Genomic DNA, 17,783 nt, shown 5'->3' with positions numbered 1-17,783 from the left:
GATAGAGACAGCCAGTGAGAGAGGGAACACAAGCAGGGGGAGTGGAAGAGGAAGAAGCAGGCTCCTAGCGGAGGAGCCTGATGTGGGGCTTGATCCCATAATGCCGGGATCACGCCCTGAGCCGTAGGCAGACGCTTAACTGCTGTGCCACCCAGGCGCCCCCAAAATCGAGGTTCTGTAAGGAAAAACCGGTAGACTAGGAATTGGCTAGGTAACCAGCAGTGTCTGCCCCACTCTCTAAGCTTCCAATGGGAATGGCGGTCCCCTCATCCCCACTCCCCACAGGGTTGTTTGTTTGGATGTCAAAATGGAAGATCAAATGTAAGAGGTCTTCATACACTATAAAATGTACTTCAGAAACACAGTGGAAATATTCCCTTTTTTAAAAGATGTATTTTTAATTAATTTGTTTGAGAGCGAGCGGGAGAGGTTGACACAAGTAGGGAGGAGGGGCAGAGGGAGAGGGAGAAGCAGACCCACCCACTGAGTAGGGAGTCTGATGTGGGGCTCCATCCTGGGACCCTGTGATCATCACCTGAGCTGAAGGCAGAGGCTTACCCGACTGAGCCACCCAGGGGCCCCCAGTGGAAGTATTCTGACCTATTTTCTTAGAGAGCAAATCCAGTGTTAACAGAAAGTCCAACTGAATGTAAAGATTTGGGTAATCAATACCTCTTGAACCTCAGCTCATTCTCTTGTTGACATCTTTAAATAGTGCAAGAACTTGTGTTTTCATGAATACGCATCCTCAAATACCTATCTTCAGATTATTGTCAGACGCTGTGGTGGACATTTGTTGATTTCCTCTGTGACAATCTCTTTTCCCTTCCTCTCAGTATCCTGAATGACCTTCCGTGTGATTTTTCTTTGGGATGATCCTACCTTGACCTCCAGGGATAAGCCTTGATTAGTTTGAAGTGATTCAGCAAAGTATAGTGACTGCTTCAGTGATGGGCAATCTGAGTAGCCTCAGAACCTGGGACTGCCAGGGTGCTAACACTATCTTCTTGGAAGATACAGATGTAGTCTTGAACTGCTACAGCGAATATTTTTTGTACCAAGGGGAGGCAGCCTGAGGTGAAAATCAATCTGCAGAGAATACCTGTGCCCAGGGAATTGCAGAGAATCAAATGATGTAGCGAACCTCTGTTTTCCCAAAACCAGCCCTACATCTGGACATTGTTTTCCCCAGCTCAATGAACCACAATATTTCCTTGTTTTGTTATTTATTTGAATAAATGAGTTTGAATTGAGGTTTCTGTTATTTGTAGCCAAAAGATTCCTGAATGATAGTTTCCATATATGTTCCAGGAAAAAAATATGTTTTTTAAATAGTACATTACTTATATATGTATATATTTTAAAATCATATGTTACTTAACATAGTATATATTTATGTATATATATACATGTATGTATGTATAATATATATATAATACATATTCATACATACATATATTGGTATATATATGAGTTTATTCTGAGGTTTATAGTCCTTCCAGGATTAAGGCCATAAAGCCTGAATGTTACTAAGAAGGCCTGTTTCTCCCAATAGTAAATGGCCTGCATAGCATCTATCTAGAGGATTTTTAACTGTGAAATATTAGGACCTGAGTCCCATACTTTTGTGGACTGTACTTATCACCCCTGTAAAACAAGACTCGCCCCTGGGTACTTTGAGCCAGAGACCAATTAGGCTGAGATATGTCAGTGTTCTTGTAGGTGTGTTTCCTGTTTCCTGTTTGCAAAGGCAACTACAGAAGAAATAAAAGTAACGGCCTTACATAAACTGCTTACTGAGCTGTCAAATGTTCAAGTAAAATATTCATTAATTATGAGTGATCTCAATTGCAGGGCCATAGAACTGCTGGTGATAAAATCTGTCGTGATACCGTGGAAGGCTCTGTGATCCGAGGTGCTGCCTGACTGCATATTGTGAGTTCCTTTTTTAACCTCTTGAATGTCTGGGTTTTAAATGTGATTATTATTAAGTTATGATTCAGAATGCAAAAATGTTACATCTCTGTTAGGCTATTGTGTGTTTATATGTTTGTTATCTGGTAAATGACAAATGCTAGCTTATTAATCTGCTATCAAACCTTGGTCACAAGGTATATATTTCCACTTTAACTCTTGATGAAATTGTATGTTACTGACAAGAAAACCATGGTACATTCTCATTTTTAAAAAAATCTATTCTGTGGTGACTCTGATTAAATGGAAACCTTATGTAAGAAATACATAAAATGTATTTTTGTAAGAAATTTACTTTAAAAGACAAAAACAAACAGGAGACATGATTAAGAAGTAAAAACCTGACTTTCTTCCTGGAAAAAAAAAAAAGCAATATGTATGTGCCCTTCCTTACTTTCTAAATCTACTCTTTTGGTCTGGAAAATTGAAGAAGATATTGTGCAGCAAGTAGATGGGATTTTTTTTTTAATCCAGAAACAATTCTTTTGAAATTCTATTATGATATAATTAGGGCAGCAGCCCCATAATAGTGGATTTCCTGTTAAGATAGGAACACTATTACTTTCCTAATTTGTTGATGTGGGTCTCAAAAGCCATCTCATTGAATATTTAGGAAATTGGCTTTTCAGGAAGGGAAATCTACTGGTATATGAAGTTCTTGGAAATTTTTCAAGATATGCTAATGGCCCCAGATGAGAGCCAGATAAGATTTGTAGGCAAGGTAATAATATGGCTTAGGCCCTGGTGAAACTTCTTTGTGGCTGTTTGTAAACAAGGCATCAATATTAATCTAATGTTTACTTGACCAGATAGTTTTAAATGAAGAACAAATGGCAAAAATAAAATAAATGTGGGTAAGAACAAAACCTGATTTTGTATTTTCCTGATGTTGCAGGGAAGGGAAATAAGTTGATGTAAGATGAAATTTAAGCGTACTCATTTCTTTCTCATCCCACTTTCTTTATCCCCATTAAGTTTCTATGGTTTAGGTGTTAGATGCACAACATGGTTTATCAGGATGTAACAAGAAAGTGAAAGTGAAAAGTCTGTATTCCAAATCTGATAGGCCAGTCCTTTTAATGAGATACATAGGACAGTAATAAAATATTTGAGGTTATGCTAAGCAAACTCTAATTTTTTTTTTTCTTCGTATCATTGAGAACTGAGCCTCAACCCCAATACATTTCTTCTGGAGGCCACGATAGAATTGCAGCCCTAGAGGCTCTTTCTTCTTGTGATAATCTTGTTGAAGTACTTAGGATTATCACAACCATAAACACAATATAGCTATTGCATTAGTTCCTTGGATCTTTCTGACATCAAACTAAATAGGAAAATGTGTGTTCTTGCCTAAAAGACAGGAAAGAATGAGTATGATTAAATATAAGAACCATTCCCCTTGACATGGAAGTGCAGAGAATCAATATGTCTGCTATTAGCTTCTGGTGTCCCTGTCCCCCCTCAAGCATGCAGGTCTCTCTTCCTTGATCTCAGGGACAGGTCCCAGTGAGCCCCAGCTACACTCTACTTCATTTCTGGTTTATGTGGAGCAAAGAGAGGCTAAGCTGCAGGGGTTCATGCTGCAGATTCAAGGTAACTTCCAAATCCAAAAGAGGACAATTTGGTCGAGAAATTGACAGGAAAGGTCTCGAAGCAGTGAAGGAGCACTTTCTGCTCAACGACTGTTGTCTTGAGAGAGGAGTGGGCAGGGCAGGGATGAGGATGCCCTCTGTAACAGAGGCTAACCTCCTCTCTGGGGCTTTCCAAATGGATGGCCGAAGTTAGCAAATACTGCCCCATTTCTTGTGCTTTCTGGAATTTTGTTCAAGAATTTCAGATACTCTCACCTAATGACAGAGATCCTGATAGCAATAGATAGGAAAGATATATGTAAAGAAACTATTTTAAGGTGAAGTATGTGAATAGACTCCAGGTTTACAATTATTTCTGATTTCCTGTCACCTGGGTATCTCTCTTTAGCTCCTTTAGGCTAGAGTCATTTTGTATGGATCCTTAAGAAATGCGTATCTTCCCCAAGGCTTCCTTTGTAACTAGCTTCTTAGTTACATGACATTACATGGAATTATATTTTTCTATAGTTTTCTGCACTAGAGACTCCTTTCCTTCTCCTCTTAAAAAATATTACTTTAATCCTTTTAGCCTGGGAGCTCACTACTCTTTATTTTCAATGTCCTATAAATTCTCCTCTATCAAAAAAAACCACAAACACCTATTGTGTCTACAGAATATCTTTCATTCAAGAACAGTAATGAGGAGAGATTATCTCAGAGGCTGAGAACACAAGATGCCAAATATCTGGGGGATAATTAAAGTATGCTTCCAGATGTTTTCAGATAGAGACAAATACTGACCATCCAAATAATTGATTCCCTGACAACCATTTTCCACACAGTCATGTTCTTAATTTCAAAATAGCCAATAAATTCAGTGAAAAAAATAATAAACCAAGCTTTTTTATTAGTATATAGAAAAAAGAATAGAAAGAGAGCAATTGATTTCTAGCAATTTTGCAACATGTAGACTTAGTGTCATGTAGACTTAAGAGCAGATAGTTTAATGACAGTAGATAAATGATTCCAATTAACCAAAAAGCATTGATTAAGCACCTACCAATTTGAGCCCTCGTGGAGAACAATATAGTCTAACCTGGACTTGTATATTTGGTAACATAATGTTCCTAGAAACAATTCATTTATTCATCCAATAAATATGTATCAAGTACTTGCTCTGTGACAGGCACTGTGTTAAATGATAGCGATATTAATGGGGAACGAGACAGGCATGGTTTCTGCCTACAGTTGACTGGTGTGGGATGGGATGGACATGGTAGTCAAATAATGGCACACATTTTATGTGATCATCATAGTAATGATGGGAAAAAAACAAACATGGGAAACAGACCATATAGGCACTGTACTTAGATAAGTGGTCATCAGGGAAGACTTCCCTGAAGAAATCTGAAGAGGTTGGGAACATGGGGGAGAGTGCTTTGGGGAGGCCCTAAGGTAGTAGGGAACATAGCACTTACCGGGAACTGAACCAAGGCCAGTGTTGCTGGAGAGCAAGAGGGACACGATGTGAGAGAAAGCTAGAAAGGTGGCAGGGGCAGATGATGAAAGACTTAGTAGAGAATGAGTGAACATGAGTAGTTTCTAACTATTGTCTTCTATCACTAGTGTGAAAATAAAAGGAGTTTGTGATTCTATAATGACTGTGCTCTTTGGGAGATGATATTCATTCACTCATTCAGCCAATACACACAAGACAAAATCCCTGTTCACATGGATCCTAAATTCTAGTGGAACAAGCAGATCATATGCCAATAAGGAAATGTATAGGTTTTACAGCAAGTTTTTGTTTGTTCATGAGTGATGTGGTTAGTCTTTAGGTGAAGTTTAAAAAATAATTTCAAATATCTGTTGTATTGCATCTAAGTGTAGTGATTCCTTTGTTTAGTTAAGTAAAGTAATATGTTCTAGCAGCGCTAAGACCATGCTTAGCACGGGTGTTCTTCAAGGTACTTAATTCACAGTTAAAGACTTTGGAGAAACTCCAAGAGAGGAACATAAGAGAGGGAAGCCGTGAGATTTGTATTCTGGTTTCTGAGGATCTAGTGATACCACAGCCCTCCTTGCACCTTACCTCCTCTTCTTGGAGTGGTGGGTGGAGGATGAGGGGAGCAATAAAAAGACTTCAATGAAAACAATGGAAGCTAACATTGATGGAGAAGGACCCAAGAGGGAGAATATTTCAGAATCCGTTTGTTTTAACACAGAGCTTAGTATGTCGTATTATACACTTAATATACTTTATAGATTTTGTACATTTACCATCTCTAAAAAAGATACACATCTTAAAATCAATGTATACATTTAAGGAAAGGTATTTCTTTGCCACATTTCCAAAGCTGTTATTTAATTGATGATGCATCTTAAAATAATCAGTGACTTACAACTCAGAAAATCATACATATCTGGAACCTTCCTTGAGTTTTCAGTCATGCCTGTCTTTTCTGAAGATCTGCTTGAAGATTTCCTGATTGACAACGTTTCCATATCTGCATCTAAAGTATCACTATTGATGGAATTAAACCAGGGCACCTGTGAGAGTCACCTTCAGGTCTTGCTTGCGAAAATCAGAGGATAGTTCATTATAGCCAAGGAAGGCATAATAATGATCTGTTCCAGTCTCTGGGAACTTCTTTATTTCCAGTATTCAGATTGCATGGATCAAAATGATTATTTCCATGTATGCCAAGAAGAATAATGGAAATGTTAGTGGGATCCTTTAGTACAGGGTTTCTCAACTGCAGCACTGTTGACATTTTGGACCAGATCATTGTCGCGAGGGGCTGTCCTACACTGTGGAGAATGTTTGGTAGCATTCTGGTGCCAGTAGTATCCCGCCGTCTGGACAGTCATTTCTTGCATTGCCAAATACCTCCTGGGAGGGGCAAACCCACTCTTGGTTGAGAACCACTTCTTTAGATATCATAATCAGTGAGTCCCTGTGCTGTGTTCTAGCTTTGTATTATGGTTATATTGCAAACATGTCCAATCCTAAATGCATAGCTTTCAGTTTAACAGGACGGTATCTTTATGATTCTATGGTTCTTACATCCCAATTAAAAATAATATTATGAAACCAGAATTAGAAGGGTAATTAATTAGATTTTTACTCAGTCAAACATGTGAAATCCTAATGTGGCAATACATTTTTTCTGTGGGGGGAGGGTGCCCACACTTTGAGAGCCTTGTTTTATTTGTTAAAATGTTATAAAATTTTACTCTCAAAGTTTAAAACTTACTTTGTGGCTCACCTGTTTTTTTAAAAAGATACATTTATGGGAATCTTTAAAAGACTCCGACTCAGGTGCAAGCATCAGTAGCCTTGTAGTGACACATAGAAACTTAAGTGAGGCACATTTAATGAGTGCAATTCGAGTTTTATGGGAAGTTAAGAACAACAGGGAGAAGAAAGTGCCATTCTTGTGTCCTTTGTGATGGTACTTGACGTTTTAGTGTAAGTTATTACAATAATATATTGGTTTAATGTTCCCTTAATATCTGTGGTTTAATAAAAGTTTCTGAAAATGGGAAGAATGTGCGTTTTCTCTGTCACTGTTAAGCTAAGAAATGGCATTTGAAAATCATCACTTCAATCATGCATGATTAGATCTTCTAAAGTGGTGTTTTACTATGCTGTGGTGCCTGGGAAGACTTAATATTGCATAAATTTACTTAGACATGTGACTAATATATGGCACCATTAGGGGAACTATTTTTTAAAATTCCTTTTTACTGTCATTATTTACTTTACCTCAGGGCCTCCTGCCTTAAAATGTTGCATATAGTTCAAATGAGACCAATATTATTTAGTAAAACAGAGCTTTCTTTCATTTCCTATCATGTTCAGTCATATTGAAAAACTACCAATTGTCTCAAAAATAAAGTTCTAATTCTTTTTCATGGTGCTTAAAGCTTTCTACTAACTGACTACAACCCACCTTTTCAGTTTCCTCTTCCTTACCTCCGTTCGCTCCTGTCCCCATATCGCTCTCGAAAAGCAATAAACCAGATGGCCTGAGTAGCACAAGGAACTACTGTACTACTCTCTCCCTTTCTCTCCCCTCCCTTCGTCTCACTCTCTCTCTGTCTCTCTTTCCCTCTCTTCCTCCCTCCTTCCTCCCCTTCCATTCCTCTTTCTCTCTTTCCTATCATGCTTGGAAAGCACTAGACTAGTACTTTTCAAACTATCCATGGGGAGGGCTAGATTTTTTTTTTTTTTTTAATTTCCTATCCATCACATGCCAATATGTATCCTCTTGTCTATGACCAGTACTTAGACTGCTCTGTGTGAAGCTTACTATTCAAGTTCTGCATATACCCCATCTATACTCCATTTAATGAGATGAGTCCACTTGATCACACGTTTGGATGTTACAGCAATGTCCAACTACTGTAAAAATGTCTAAACAATTACTTGCAATATCTATACTTATCCTGTTGTGGTCTGATAAGAATAGTTCATGGGGTGGCTCTGGTCCACAGACACTTTAAACAGCACCGCTCCAGACTATAAGCTTCATGAGGACAGGGCTCCGGTCTGCTTTTTTCATCATGATAATTCTAGCCCTGGCATTGCCTGTCACATAGTAAGCACACTTACTACATGTGGATGTATCATCCTATAGATAATAACACCTATCTCCAGAGTAGCTTGGGTCAGATCTTGATCAATTTTTAGCACCTATAGGATTATCATGCCTTACTTATATCAGAAAATAGGAAGGAATGAGAATATCAGACTGATTTATTTTAAAAAATACTGCTCTTTAGTGTAAAAGCTACTGAAATAAAACATACCCCCTTCCTCCTACTGCCGGTATGGCCTGTATAATCGAAGATCACTTGATCAATAATCTAATTTTCTTTCACTGTATAGTTGCAAAAACTCACCGCATTCATAGTCACTTAAGTAAAATAAAAGGAGTGTAAGAGAAGTCTAAAACACTTAGCCTGTTAAATAGTAATATTGAAAAATTGTTTGAGAGAAATGTATTCCTAGAAGAAAAAAAACCCCACAAAAACAAAATATTTAAAACCTTTTTTTTATGCCACTCAAGGGGACACATTGAAAATTTTCAGCAGTCTTAAATTGTATTTCTGAAAATGAGACTCACATGGAGTTAATTTAACATCTACCACTGTAATTTCTACTGGGAAAAACACCTGGGACATGAGTAACATTTTTCAAAATTTAAAATGTAATTGATTCAGAATAAATTACTTGATGATGCTATTTGAACATAGATTTCTAAATTTCAGTAGCTCAAGAGTATCTTTCTGAAGTGGTAAGAAGTCGCTGCAGTTGGATACTTTTCATTGAATATTTCATTATTTTAAAATTAACAGCCAAGAAAAACAACATTTACTATATGTTTTTCCCACACTTATTAGCCACTTATTTTTCCATGGAACATTTGTTATTTCTGGGAAACATATGGCATATGACCAGAACCATAATTAGTAACAGTTTGGTGTTATAGGAATTCAAATTTTGGCAATTTCTAGCTTCTCTAGATCAGTGACTTCCTCTGAAATATAAAAGCAGCAAATACAGATCCTAAGGTTGCCTTCTGGAGTCAGTTTTTTCCTCCTTTACAAACTGAGGTATTTCCTTGTTTTGACCAGGGAGGTATTTGAAGATTCTTGCAAATGCTTGTATAACTCTGCTCCAGAGCCAAAAGGTGCCAGAAGGAGGCACTGTTTTAAGCACTTTGCATATATCAGCTTACTTAATCATTGCAAATAGAGGCAGGAAGACATTAATTTGCCAAAGTCATTTCAATGGGAAATTGTGTAGTTGAGATTTACCTTAGAAAGTCTGGCTCCAGACTCTGCTCTTTCAGACAGTCGTGTCTCTTGTGCAACATTGCTTGGCTACGGAGATGAAAAGTTCCAGAATTCCATTGGTAGAATCCTGCTGAAGAGGTTATTTTCTTGCAGACTATTTCTGTCTAATACTTAGTAGCTGGGAAATGTTGGGTAACTGGGAATTCTGGGTAACTGGGGGGAAGGGGCAAGAAGCCATTAGTTGGCAGCTCATTCTGAGCAAGTTTCTAGCATCTATAAACCAAGAGGTAGTTGTCATCAACACAGGATCTGGGACTGGTCGGCAGAGTTGGTCACCTTCACACAGAATCCCCCAAAGCAACACTACCTTTGAATCGGAAGGATGGATATTTGTAGAATCATTGTACTACAAATCTTTAAGGGTATGACATTTAAAATTCACAATTTTCAAACACTCCTTACATATACATATGTAATAATCGAGAAGCAGCATTTTGGGGAAAGAATGTGTGCTTATTTATCAATTCATGTATTTTTTTTTAAATTTAAGACTTAAAGTACCATGGGAGAGGGGTTAGCAGAGAACACTTAGACTTTCCAATAGGACATACACCACTGAGTTCTAATATGCATCCCAGCTAGGGGACAAAGGATAATCATTTTTGCTTTGTGTTAGGAGCCATGGTTGCTGAGGCTGATTATTCACAGAAGGAAGGGAAAGCATCTCATCAATCTCAAAATGTAGTTTGTCATCCTTTGTTATTAATGGAGTTATTAAGGACTGAAAATGCAACATTGCTTAGCAACATGCATCATAGTTATTTACTCTTTTGAGCAGCAGCGGCAGTAACAACAAGTCTGTCTTATTAATGACTTAGGGGCTATTTTCATTTTCCTTTCATCTAACCTTGCTCATATTCATTGCCATGGTAGTAGTCAAAGTGCTTAGACCGTGGCTTGGTGGGGTAGGTTTAGGTATACTCCCTTAAGCACAGAAATGAGCCTGACTGCTGGTATTAGTTCAATCTAAAGCCAAAAGGAAATTAGGCTATAGGTGAGAAACAGTAGTGAAAGATTCCTACAACTCTAATGTTCTATATAAATCTTCTAATTTTCCCTGCTGGCAAGTGTGTGATGGTAGTGATGTCACCCCTGTGAGATGTGGGAACTTGCCGTAATGCTCTTCAGACTTCTTTTGTTGGCTCTGGCCTTTCAGGCAATAATGAGAGTCCATAACAACCAAAAACCATAGATGATAATCCTTATATCCTCCTAAGAAAAAGGCAACCAAAAAAACCCAAAAGAAATCATCTTTATTTCTTCCTAATGAAAAGGTGACTCTTTCACCAATAACAGTGCTAGTACCCCGTTGCCATTTACACTTCACAAGTGTGTTGGAGAATGAGTTGGTGTCTGGGGAAAACTTGATCTGGATAAACTTCCACCAAGGCCCTCCTTTCTTCACCAAACTGGAATAGTAACTGTACATCTGAGAATCCTCGTATTCTTTTACTGTCCTCCCGTTCCTGGCTGCCACAGTCAACCTAGTTTGGCCTCTTGAATCCTGGTGTTCTAACATGGCCTCTGTTCTGATGATGAGCAAGAAACCCCAGGGGTTGGGACCATCATGCAGGAAATACTGTCTCTGGAGAGGCTTGAACAACTGTGGGAGGAAAGAGGGGCCAACCTTGTCGTATGAAAACAATGGGGACTGAATCGGTTCACTGCTAAAAAACAGAAGCAACCATTCATCCTGGAGGGGCAGATGTTCCACTTGGGACTGTCACCCAGTGATTGATGTTGTTCAATCCCAAAATGTACGGAAGGGCTTTGGGGATTTGAATTAGTGAGTGGATTGTTCGATTCTTTGCCCCTCGTGGGGAAGGGTCCTGGAATGCGTGTATCTTCTTGTAGTTTCAGTTTTCAGTGCTTTCCACATCCTTGGCTTTACTTTTGCTTTGTTGTGTCCTAGAATCACTAATTAATTATGGACCCAGTTCCTTCTGTGCACTTGCTAATTGGATGTTTTGGAAAATTGCTCCATGCTGGCTTAAATAATAAGGAGACAATTAAAAGGCTGAGAAGTGCTGGGAAAGATAAAGAGGCCATGGCCATAGGAAATCCAGCAAATATCACCCAAGATATCTGTTACCCAGTAACCAGGGGAGACAGAGCGCTGGGACAGAGCAGTTACAAAAAAAAAAAAAAAAAATCCTCACAATGAAGTGCTGAAAGGGACAGGGTCAGCAAGAGGGTCCATTGTTGAGAACATTTTCATGGAAGGAATTTTGTTTGAAGGCTGTGCTGGGTAGCAGCCCTGGCCAGCTGGTGCCCGCCTGTTGGGGAGGCAGGGTTCCCTAAAAGCAGGAGGAAGGGTCAGGACTTTGAAGTCTGACATAATGACGTCTGTGTCTGGACTCTGCCATTTACTAACTGGGAGATTCAGAGCAAATGATTTTACCTCTCTGAGTATCCAGCGCTTCATCTGTGAAATGAAAAATTATCATACTTGTCTCGTAGAATTGTGGTGAGGACTAAGTGGGATCAAGGTGGTGAGTGTCTAGACCACTTCCTGACACATAGCAAACTCTCAGTTCTGGCTAGCCATTATTATTATGCAGTTGTGTTTTCAATTAATGATGTAATTGTAACAAAGACATTAACATAGGTAAGGTACTCAGCCTGACACAGCTCAGGAAGGGTTGACTTTAAAATACATTCGTTGTAGGAGATTTAATATTCTCATTCCTTCCTTTCTACTCTTTTTTCTGGCCAGTTTGTTTTCTCCCCTTCTCCCTCAGCCCCCCTCTCCTTCTTCGGTAGCGGAGAATAATTTAAAAATTGAGTAAGAAAAGTACAGCTGTTCAGCCAGGGGCTTTGGTTTGGTGATGGAGGCTACCAGACCACAGCTGGCCAAATAACCCATGGGAATCATTCCCAAAGTACAGTCTATCATTCTGTGCCACTACTTATTTGTCATTTAGACATGGGTAATTTGCAATTCAGATTCTAGATTTTTCTCCCTCATTAGAATGTAAACCTCCAAGACAGCAAGAATTTTTGTCTCTTTTGTTCACTGTTAATCCTCTAGTGTCTCAAACTAGTCTATGCACATGGTATGTACCCAGTGATTATTAGTTGGAGGGACAGTAGGAGGAAGGGAGAAGGGAAGAAGTGAAGGAAGGAAAGAAGGGAGGAAGGAAGGGAAGAAGGAAGGAAAGACAGATGAATGAACTTTACCTAGCAGATCTTAAAGCCAAAAAGAAAAAAAAAGGGGGTATTAGAAAGGAGACTCTCCTGGCTAGTCTAACAGGTTGACAGACAGAGGAGCCCTATAAGTGTTCAAATAGCAAACATTTAGTGAGCACTTGTACCTGGCACTGAACCAGGTGATAGCGAGGTAACAAAAAATAAGATGCCATCGTTGCTACCAGGGACAGAGGTCTAGGAAGGATCCAGATGGTTTTAAATGTGATAAAACTGAGATAGCCTTTGGAGTAAAGTGGATAATTTGTGTGTCATCAGATTATAAAGGGTAGAAAATAGTATCAAACATGTAAGTGCTGTATTAGTTTCCTAGGGCTGCCATAACTAAGTACCACAAACTGGTGGCTTCAAACAACAGAAAGTTACTCTGTCACAGTTCTGGAGGCTAGAAGTCGGCCATCAAGGTGTTGGTAGGACAGTGCTCCTTCCAGAGTCTTTAGGGAAGAATACTTCCTTGTCTCTTTCATCTCCGGTAGCCTCCCAAGGTTCCTTGGTTTGTGGCACTATAACTCTAATCTCCACTTCTGTCTTCCCTTGTCTGTCTTTTTGTGTGTGTCTCTATCGTCTCCTTTTCATCTAAGGGCTCTAGTCATATTTGATTAAGGATATTCCTGTATGACCTCATCTTAACTAATTATGCCTGTAATGACCCCATTTTCAAATCAGGTCATTCTGAGGTACTGTGTGTTAAGACTTCAACGTATCTTTTGTGGGGACACAATTCAACCCATAACAGTTGCTAATCTAGGGTTTTAGAGACAAGGTGGAGACTTTAAGTTGACACCAGGTGTCAATATTAGGCCAGTTGATTCAGAGTAGCTCTGGGGATATCAGTATAATCTTATATTTATACTGAAAAAAAATATATGTACATATACACAAATATGCACACATATATGTATGTATGCACGTATATATACTCATATACAAACATATATGTACATATTTTATATATATACAAATACACACAGAAATTAATATTGATATATGTATATATATGGATTCATATACATACATATATTTTCTGGCTGTCTATTGAGAGAGCCTAGAAGCAATGACACCCCAGTAAAGATGAACCCACCCAGCTCCCACATCTTGGTTTCTAATTACCCTTCTCCAGTCAAAAAACCAGGGGGTACATGGAGGAATGGCTGATTGTAGAGCTAAGGCAGGGAAAATGCGAGATAAATGTGGAGATATATATATATATATATATATATACACACACACCTATATTATATATAAACCTTATAATGCTAGAAAAATTGAAAGTGCTAAAAAAACCTTATTTTTTTTTAAGGATAGAGCATGTCAAAAGGATACAGGAGTCAACCTCAAAGTTCTCTATAAATAAAGCTGGAACAATTTGAGCAAAAAATAAAGTAATAACAATATTAGATTATAACTGAAAGAATAAAATAAATATTCATGAGCCCACAGTGATATAAATAAATGATTAAATAAATAAATGGAAGAGAAAGAGCATATTTTTTAACAGATGAATTCTAAACTATAAATGTAGAAGAAATGTGGGCAATAAAAAATCATCATTAGGACATTACAGCAATAATTGCTGCAGGCAAGATCCACTGGCGAATCCTAAGATCATTTGGCAAACATTTAAGGAGAAAGAGAATATTTGCATAGCCTCAATGTATTTCTCTCAAAATATTTACTAACGACGGTGGTAGTTTTAATGTATGTCACAGATACTTGGATAGTTCTTCATCCAGGAGGTGGAGCTTAATTTTCTGTGGGTGTAGGCTGGACTTAATGACATGCTTCTAACAAACAGAGCATGGAAAGGAAGAGAGAAAATTTTCAGTGGGTAAACCTCACAGACACCACTTTAAGCAGGTGATCAAGGTTAATGTCACTGTTGATAAGTCATACTGATAGCATTTATCCATTAATATGATGCAATGAGAAGAGCACTTCTTTCCCCAAATCCCTGATCCCAGTCTAATCATGAGACGAACCCAAACTGAGGGAAAGTTTGCACAATACTTGACCTCTTCTAAAGTGTCAAAGTCATGAAAAGCTCTTAAGACAAGAAGCTGTCACAACTTGGAGGAGACTCAGGAGAGCTCATGACAAATGCAGTATGGTATCCTAGGCTGTATCCTAGAAGAAGAACAACAAAACAATGAAAAATACCGGAGGAAATCCAAGTAAAGTGCTGTACCAATACGAATTTCTTAGTTTTGATAACTACACCATGGCTGTGCAAAAAGTTAGCAATAGCTGGGTAAGGGGTATATGGGACCTGTCTATACATACTACCTTTGCAAGTTTTCTGTAAACTAAAATTATTCCAAGATAATATATTTTCTTTTTTTTTTTTCCCCAAATAAAACATTTTAAAAGAGGGCTCTGTGAAGGGCACTCTCTCTATAGCAATATTATCAGACTGTCCTAGTGACAGTTCTCTGCTTATGTCACTTCCTCTGGCCCTTTTGCCAGAAGGAGACACAGCTATTAGCTCCACCTTTTGCCTGAATCCCCCCAAAAGTTGTCATACTGGCCTGCAAATCCTGATAGAGTTTCCCCCGCCACCTTATATTGCCTCTCTGGTTTTACCTCCTGCTACTCTCTTAAATCTAGCTAGATAGAATCCAAAATAAATAAGACTTAGGTGTCAGAAAGACTCATCTTTATAGAAAGATTTAGAATGAGCAAATTTTGGGCTTTGAGTTCTAGCTCTGTTACTATTCACGGGGATGATACTAACCAAATCGTGTGACCTCTCTGGGCTTTTTAGCTTCTAAACTGAGAGGATTTTATCAGAGTGCTTCTAATTGTAAATCAATGGTAATGTGATCCTTGGTAATAGCAGGATATGAATTTGATTTATCCATTCAGAAACATTTCTTACATATTTTGGTCCCTGGTGTGAAATTGTGAATCCCATCCTCGGTAACAGCTGCATTCCCACCCTCTGCCCTAAGCTCAGGGCTTTGCAAGGAAGGAGGAGGGATGGCCAGAAGCTGACATCATGTTCCATTCTTCCTAGTTTCAAATCATTTCCATTAAACAACGTTGCCCAAGCTTTAGTCATCATGTCCCAGCTTCATGATTTTTACCATATCTACATTCCATCTATACTATTTTTTACTTAGTATCTTTCTTTAAAACACTCCCTTTTATATTTGAACTTACATTTGCCCTAAGCAGTAATAGCTGTGAAGTTACAGATTTGAAATGACAGTTGTATTTTTTATAATGCACATTACAAACAGACAACCAAAATCTACCATAACTATGCACTACCTCAAATTGTCTTGAGTAACACCAGTGGGATATACTCCACACTTTGGGAAACACCTCCGTGAAGGTGAGGGGCAGAGCCCTGGAGATTTCACTGTTGTCAGTGTCCCTCCCCCAGTGATCTTAAAGCTTGGGAAGATAGAAAAAGCCATTGTCTCAATGAAAATATTGGGGACTCCATTCTAAGACATTGGGGATTGTTTGCTCCATTTTGGTTTGGAATGAAGTACAGAAATGACTGAGCCTTCCCTTTGTGGAAGAGGCCCTAAGGAGCGGTAAGGAGGAAACAAAGGTATTTTTCTGGCTTAAAAAATGGGAGCGAATGGCAGAGGAAAGGGCTGAAGAGAAAGTAATTAACTGGAATAAGATAAAGTAGCAGGAAAACAAAGGGGGTGGTGGTGGAGAATACTAGAGGGAAATGCAGTTGCTCACAGAAGCAAAGCATTAAAAGAAAGGTGGGAGACTTTGTAGAGATCCTCCTTTTTTTTTTGTCTCCTAGACTCTCATTCATGGTGTGAGAACTGATTCAATACACTTGAGGGGCGGCTTGAAGGGCCCAAGAAATGGTATTCCTCAGTAAACTTGCTGCTATGGGATCATGCTCTGAACATATGACGCATGGCTTTGGCACGAAAAATGGATTTAATGCTATCAGACAGAAGGAGTTAGAAAAGTCTAGATTTTCTCTAGAATCCTTTCACACTTAATAAAGAGAGGGAAGGATCTTTGTTTGCTTCGTCATAATACAGATCTGATTGATTCAAATCCGCAAAGGGGCAAGGGTCAGTCATATTTAAAGAGTAAATATTTTTTTAAAACTCTGAATTCCAAAGGATTAAAATATCTCTCTGTTTGCGAAGATCTCCCCTGGCACACAGCTGAAGTAAGTGCCTGCAGATGGTCACAGCCCTGTTGTATGTGTGTTGGGGGGGTGCATGGTGTTGGGGTCCAACATGCATTGTGCTGGACTCCTATAAAAGCTGCTGAGTCCTGGGGTGCCTGGGTGGCTCAGTCAGTTGGATGTCTGCTTTCGGCTCGGGTCATGATCCCAGGGTCCTGGGATCGAGCCCCCCCTTCGGGCTCCTTGCTTGGTGGGGAGCCTGCTTCTCCTTCTGAGGCTCCCCCTGCTTGTGCTTGCTCTGTCGCTCTCTCTTAAATAAATAAATAAATAAATAAATAAATAAATAAATAAATAAAATCTTAGGGGGGAAAAAAGCTGCTGAGTCCCTTTCCCAATGAGGAAAAATTTCTGTGTTGCTTTGTATTTTTCCAGATTTTCTGTTTAAAAATAGTGCTCTCTAAAAGGGAGTGCTGATATGGTTTCTACCCTTTCCAAAAGAGGACAGGAACTTGGAGGCTCTGAGGAGACTGGGTATGGTCCATACATTCAACAGAGCAGAGTCGGCCACAAGACAAGAAGCTCTCTGTCAAACTGAGCCAAGAGTGCTATTGATTACCCTTTCCTGAGATGAAATTAGGAAAAACCCAAGAAATTGCACTCGAAGTACATGAAATGCAGCCTCATATACTGTTCTTCTAAAACCTCAACTAGGATATTTATAATAAGGTTTTGGTTTCCTTCCAGACTTGAGAGAACAGTCATCTGAAATTGTATTTGCTGGTCAATTTCTGCAAGATGTTCTTTAGATAACTTACGAAAACTTGTTTCTTTCTCCTTTTTTTCTCTTTTTGTGAGAGCACTGTACCTTGAAGTTCCCTTTCCTCTTTACCTATTTTCTCTTCTACATTTTATACTTGGCTCTCTTTAGAAGCAGACCCATGGACAAAGTCTTATTTCTGCAGGCCTTTCCCCTCCAAGGAGGGGAAGAGAGGGAGAACACATGAAATCACTTTTGCACATGCCTTGACTTTTCAGAATTTTCAAGACTACGTCAAGGC

The 17,783-nt window shown here is 38.8% G+C and overlaps 1 protein-coding gene across 9 annotated transcripts in view; it reads left to right on the top strand.

Moving 5' to 3' along the window:
• NCALD (neurocalcin delta) overlaps positions 1–17,783 on the top strand; it is a 390,461-nt gene that overhangs the window by 233,000 nt on the left and 139,678 nt on the right. For all 9 annotated transcript variants that reach the window (XM_057308107.1, XM_048212708.2, XM_026495623.4 and 6 more), the window contains one exon: positions 1,855–1,935. The gene's annotated coding sequence lies outside the window, so the exon portion shown is untranslated. The remainder of the gene's footprint in view (positions 1–1,854; positions 1,936–17,783) is intronic.

The sequence above is a fragment of the Ursus arctos genome, unplaced genomic scaffold (assembly GCF_023065955.2).
Source record: "Ursus arctos isolate Adak ecotype North America unplaced genomic scaffold, UrsArc2.0 scaffold_6, whole genome shotgun sequence".
NCBI classification, from domain to species: Eukaryota; Metazoa; Chordata; class Mammalia; order Carnivora; family Ursidae; genus Ursus; species Ursus arctos.
Note: the sequence above shows the minus strand (reverse complement) of the source record. Positions and strands in the feature narration are given on the sequence as shown.